We start from the raw sequence: 6649 nt of genomic DNA, 5'->3' as shown, positions 1-6649 counted from the left end.
AGTACATTCTGTATGGCTTCTGTATAGAACACTGTCGTCAGTCTAGAAAATCACCTGATAATCCTCCGGACCCACAGAAATAGCTATTTCTTCTTAAATTTTTTCTCCAGGTAAAATAGGTTAATTTACCTATTTTAGAACTTCATATAAATGGAAAATAAAACTTATAAACCTTTATAAAAGGCTTCATTCCTTTGGCCTATTTTTGAGATTATTCTGTGTTATGGTATGTTGGGAGTTCCTTGTATTACTGAATGTTACTCTTGTTTTATGGGTATCAGTTCAGTTCAGTCTCTCAGTTGTGTCCGACTCTTTGCGACCCCATGAATTGCAGCACGACAGGACTCCCTGTCCATCACCATCTCCCGGAGTTCACCCAGACTCACGTCCATCAAGTCAGTGATGCCATCCATCCATCTCATCCTCTATCGTCCCCTTCTCCTCCTGCCACCAATCCCTCCCAGCATCAGAGTCTTTTCCAATGAGTCAACTCTGCATGAGGTGGCCAAAGTACTGGAGTTTCAGCTTCAGCATCATTCCTTCCAAAGAAATCCCAGAGCTGATCTCCTTCAGAATGAACTGGTTGGATCTCCTTGCAGACCAAGGGACTCTCACGAGTCTTCTCCAACACCACAATTCAAAAGCATCATTCTTCGGTGCTCAGCCTTCTTCACAGTCCAACTCTCACATCCATACGTGACCACAGGAAAAACCATAGCCTTGACTAGACGAACCTTTGTTGGCAAAGTAATGTCTTTGCTTTTTAATATGCTGTCTAGGTTGGTCATAACTTTCCTTCCAAGGAGTGTCTTTTAATTTCATGGCTGCAGTCACCATCTGCAGTGATTTTGGAGCCCAGAAAAATAAAGTCTGACACTGTTTCCACTGTTTCCGCATCTATTTCCCATGAAGTGATGGGACCAGATGCCATGATCTTTGTTTTCTGAATATTGAGCTTTAAGCCAACTTTTTCACTCTCCACTTTCACTTTCATCAAGAGGCTTTTGAGTTCCTCTTCACTTTCTGCCATAAGGGTGGTGTAATCTGCATATCTGAGGTTATTTGCCGGGGTCCAGCCCCGGCTGATCCAGGGTATTCAAAGTGGGGATGGCATCGGTGAGGTTCAGGATACAATAGTTTCAATTAGATATTAATTAGAGATATAAAGAGTAATAGAATGAGGATAGCTCAGTAGGAAAATTCAGTGGAGAAAAGGGGCTGAGTAGCTTGGTTTACGAGGGAGACCAATAAAACTTCAAGACAAGAAGCTTGCACCACTTACATAGGCCACAGTCATCCTTCCGTTCTCCCGAAGGAGAGGAGACACTGAGGCCTCCCCGGTCGGATCTTAGAAGCCCAGGCATAATTAGTAAGCATGGCGGGTCCCGCGCTCCAGATGGAGACTCAGCCAGAGTTTGAGAGAGAGAGAGACATGGGGAGAGCAGTCTTTCGAGCAACTGATCCCAATTCTTTATTTTCCATGGTCTACTTTTATACACTGAGATGTTATGCAAAAGTCACACGGGGTCAGCAGTCCTGACTTTTATCAAAGTCAGGTGCTTCATACAACTGTATACAGAGATCTTAGGGGTGTTACATCATCTTCTGGCCAGGGGGCCTGCTGACAATTTATGACCCTCTCCTTGTGACAGCGGTCAGTCAACCAGGACACTTATTTCTCCAGGGGTGATTATTCTTAAAACAGACGCCACCCAAATAAAGTTACGTTCCTATAGGGTGAAGGTATAGTGGGTTTTAGTTAAGGAAAGAATTTACTTAGCCTAAGGTCTAACGTGATTTATATCAAAGGTTAATACTTTTTTCTTCTATATATTCATTAATGTGTGTAAGGGCAGGGGATGTGGAGACTTAGCAACAAACATTGGCTCAACAAATGAAAAACCCTTCACCAATACAATTTCTAATCAGCCCACTATACTTATACTAATGGTTTTCTAACTTTTCTAAGGAACCTGTTTTTAGAAGGTTTAAAGCAGCTCGTGCCTCTCACGGTTGGGAGGTTGTGAGCAATCACATGTGGTCGGACAAGCCTGTCAGGCAGGCTAGAGAACCTTCAGAGGAGTTTCTAGGTTAAAACACTCTTGCCACACCCAGGAGTTTTTAACTGGAGCTCTAAGTTAACTCCTTCTCCGAAAGAGGTGGTGGGGGACAGCCCCCTGTAAAGTCAGAGGTGTAGGTGAGAGCACAAAGTAGTACAGTAGGCAGGCTCTGGTTATGGGGGTAGATGCTCGAGGATTTCCAGGGGGACCCCTGAGGCTCGATCCTGCCTTTGCGTATGTCGAGCCTCCTTCCTCATGATCTTTGCCACGGGCAGAGTGCCTCACGCCGGCCCCCAACAGTTATTGATATTTCTCCTAGCAATCTTGATTCCAGCTTGTGTTTCTTCCAGTCAAGCGTTTCTTATGATGTACTCTGCATATAAGTTAAATAAGCAGGGTGACAATATACAGCCTTGACGTACTCCTTTTCCAATTTGGACCCAGTCTGTTGTTCCATGTCCAGTTCTAACTGTTGCTTCCTGACCTGCATATAGATTTCTCAAAAGGCAGATCAGGTGGTCTGGTATTCCCATCTCTTTCTGAATTTTCCACAATTTGTTGTGATCCACACAGTCAAAGGCTTTGGCATAGTCAATAAAGCAGAAATAGATGTTTTTCTGGAACTCTCTTGCTTTTTCCATGATCCACTGGATGTTGGCAATTTGATCTCTGGTTCCTCTGCCTTTTCTAAAACCAGCTTGAACATCAGGAAGTTCACAATTCACATATTGCTGAAGCCTGGCTTGGAGAATTTTGAGCATTACTTTACTAGCGTGTGAGATGAGTATAGCCCAACTTTTTCATCCATTCTTCTGTTGATGAATATCTGACCTTTTCCAGTTTGGGGGTATTATGATTAAAGATTCTAAAAACATTTTTTAGAGTGTTTTTGTTAACTTTCATGTTTATTTCATGTCTCTTGGTTAAGTACCAAGAAGTGGAATTTCTCATTTAACAGAGTCAATTATCCCTTTTCAAAGATAACTTCCCCTAGTATATTATAGTGGTTAGCCCAGACATACTGTTATTATTAGATACATAACAAAAAATGACTCTATTTTGTTATTTTTGGTAGAAAGAATGGTATCCAAAGACAGAGGACGAGAGATAATCCAAGAATGCCGGGTATTGCTGGTATGTACAGTACAAGATGTGAGGAATAATGGAGCATAAGACTGGAGAAGACGGGAAATACCTTGAGTGACATATTTAAACAAATATGGATTTTATTTTGTAGATTTTTTGGAGGATATTAATGTTTTTAATGTAGAAAAACAAGGGTAAGCCTCTTTGAAAAATAATTATATTAGCAGTTTAACAGGACAGTTCAGCTAGAGACAAAGAGCAATTAATATTAAAGGTCTAACGTCTGACCTACTTTCCCATACTACAAATACAACATAGATAACAATCTTTGTATAAAATTCAATTATTTATACCTACAATATTAATAAATTAATATGTATAACAATTTATAGCAACATTGTCTCTTTTTAGTTTTATGAATTGTATTTTTGACATCTTAACTTAAAATCACTTTATGTAACCCAAGGCCAAACATATTTTCTCCTAATATTTTATCCAATATTTATAGTTTTGGGTTTTGTAACTAACATTGTGGTCCATCTACATTGTGAGCTAATTTTTGGTGATGGTGCAAGATAATGATTAAACTCAATTTTGCTTGTATTGATAGTTGTCCAGCATTATTTGTTGGAAGGAATACCCTCTTTCCTTTAAACTGCACATCTATACAGAGTCAATTGATGATAAATGTAGAGATCTATTTATGCAGTCTGTCTTCTATTCTGTTGATGTGTGTGTCCATTTTTTTCTCTAATACAAAACTGTGTTGATAATTTTAACTTTATGCTAAGTTTTGAAATCCAGTGCAATTTCACCATCTTTGTTGGTCTTCTTCCAAATTATTTTGTCTATTCCACTTCTTTTATTTCTCCAGATTTTTGGGATCAGCTCGTCAATTTCCACCAAAAAATGCTGCTGATACTTTAATTGGAATTACTAAATCTATAGTGTCTAGAGAATTGACATTTTAATAATATTAAGTCTTGTAATCCATGATCATTTATTTGTACTGTTTAGACTTTTAAAATTTCTTTCATGTGTTCTCTAGTTTTTAATGTGTAGTTCATACATACATATTACATAATATATTACATACATTTTGTTATATTTATAACCAAATATTTAATGTTTTCTGGACTCTTCAATTCCAATTTCTACTTTTTAAAAGTGGTATTCCTCCTTAGGAGGAAGAAGTTTGTCTTGGTGAAGAATGTAGTTGGACTTAGAGCTGAAATAAGTGAGGTTTTCAGGTATCTTTAAGTGGTCACTCCCCATGAATTGTCTGGTATGGCTGCCTTAGTCTGGCTAACCAGCCAGATTTTTCAGGATTACTTTGGTGTATATTTCAAGACAGAGAAAACTAGAGGATATCATTTATTGCCAAGTCCCAAAAGACACACAACAGACCTTTTGATATCAGAGTCCCTAGACTCTTGAGCCCTATCAAGAGTCAGGAAGAAAACATGTGGGATGAAAAATGTAGGTGTAATAATATTTGGAGAATACAATCTGTCATAGTTTTGTTCACCAATGCATTCTAAATGTTTATGTCAGTGCTTGGTACAGAGGAGGCACTCAATAAATATTTTTGAAATGAATGGATCATTCATTCATTGTGCCCAGCTGAAACTGAGTGGAAATGAAGGTCCCATTCTTTCTGGTAGGACCATGGTCTAGAAAAACAGAGACTTATTCCAAGAAAAGTTATGACCAACCTAGACAGCATATTAAAAAGCAGAGACATTACTTTGTCAACAAAGGTCCATCTAGTCAAAGCTGTGGTTTTTCCAGTAGTCATGTATGGATAAGAGTTGGACTATAAAGAAAGCTGAGCACCAAAGAATTGATGCTTTTGAACTGTGGTGTTGCAGAAGACTCTTGAGAGTCCCTTGGACTGCAAGGAGACCCAACCAGTCCATCCTAAAGAAGACCAGTCCTGAATATTCATTGGAAGGAGTGATATTGAAGTGGAAACTCCAATACTTTGGCCACCTGCTGTGAAGAACTGACTCATTTGAAAAGACCCTGATGCTGGGAAAGATTGAAGGCAGGAGGATAAGGGGACGACATAGGATGAGATGGTTGGGTGGCATCGATGACTCAATGGACATGAGTTTGAGTAAACTCTGGGAGTTGGTGATAGACAGGGAGGACTGGCATGCTTCAGTCCATGGGGTCGCAAAGAGTAGGACATGACTGAGCGACTGAACTGAACTGAACTCCCTAGTGTCCTGAGTAGGTTGGTTTGGTTTTATAGCAATCCAGGCAATTTGTTGCTGAAATTTCTTATTCTCCTTTCTATTGTCATGAAGGTTTTGCCCCACTCAGAGGTAGGAGTAAACAGGGAGTCAAAGCGTTAGGTAAATTTATCTTTTATTGAAAAATGCCTGGAAATGAAATAAAATAACACTCTCAATGAAACTCAAAGTAAAATATTTCATAGCATTTTAATGTCACTTTAGTCAAGGGAAAGATTTTTCCTATACGTAATCACCTTTCCTCCAGGAGTCTAAGTTGTTCAAATGTCTTGGTTCTCTGGATAGCACACTGGGATGGGTCTGATGGAGCATGTGGGATGGCTGAAAGTCCCAAACTAGTCAACCGATGAACCATGCTTTGCTGTTGGCAGTTGCTCGTACCAGAAAGTTATGTGTGAAGTCACACAGTATGGATTCTGCTTGCATTCCTGCCATTGATATGGTTGATGCTATTGGATTCTTTCTCTCTGTTTCTTATATATGTGGTTTCTCCTTCCTCTATTTCACCTTTTCTTGGGATATTTTAAAAATCTGGCCTCCAAAATCAGGAAGAGGGAAAGTTTGCTCTATGTTGTTTTGAACCTTTTAGTTCCATACTTGATCTGATAGTTTTTAAGCTTTGAAAAAGAGGATTTGTAGTCTCCACTTTTGGTTTTATAGTCACTTGTAGTTATATAGACTGAGAAGGGTGGAATGGCAAAGCAGATGAGGTATGGATTGGAAGGAATCCCATGATCAGTAACACACACACACACACATACACATTCATATATATGCACAGTATCAAGATTATTGGAATTTCTCTTCTTTGTGCATGCCCAAATCAAATAATCAATTTATCTTCTAAGCCAAAATATCTGAGTTAAACAGATAGTAAAGGGACTATTATTAATAGTTAAATGCTGATAAGAAGCATAAACTACTGCTGTATTTGGCAAACTGGGGCTGTGGTAACCTTAATAATAGGGCTTCCCAGGCGGCGCTAGTGGTAAAGAACCTGCCTGCCAATGCAGGAGACATAAGAGATGTGGGTTTGATCCCTGGGTTGGGAAGATCCCAGGGAGGAGGGCATGGAAACACACTCCAGTATTATTGCCTGGAGAATCCCCATAATATGATGCTGAATTCCAAATGGAAATTCCTTCCATAAATGCATGTTTTTAATGATAAAGTCCTTTAAGGATGGATATGTTTTATGAATTTTGTATTGAAAGTTCTAAGAGAATCATATTGGCTGGTGGAGCA

Source organism: Bubalus bubalis, chromosome 9 (assembly GCF_019923935.1).
Source record: "Bubalus bubalis isolate 160015118507 breed Murrah chromosome 9, NDDB_SH_1, whole genome shotgun sequence".
Taxonomy (NCBI): Eukaryota; Metazoa; Chordata; class Mammalia; order Artiodactyla; family Bovidae; genus Bubalus; species Bubalus bubalis.
This window is presented reverse-complemented; position numbering follows the sequence as displayed.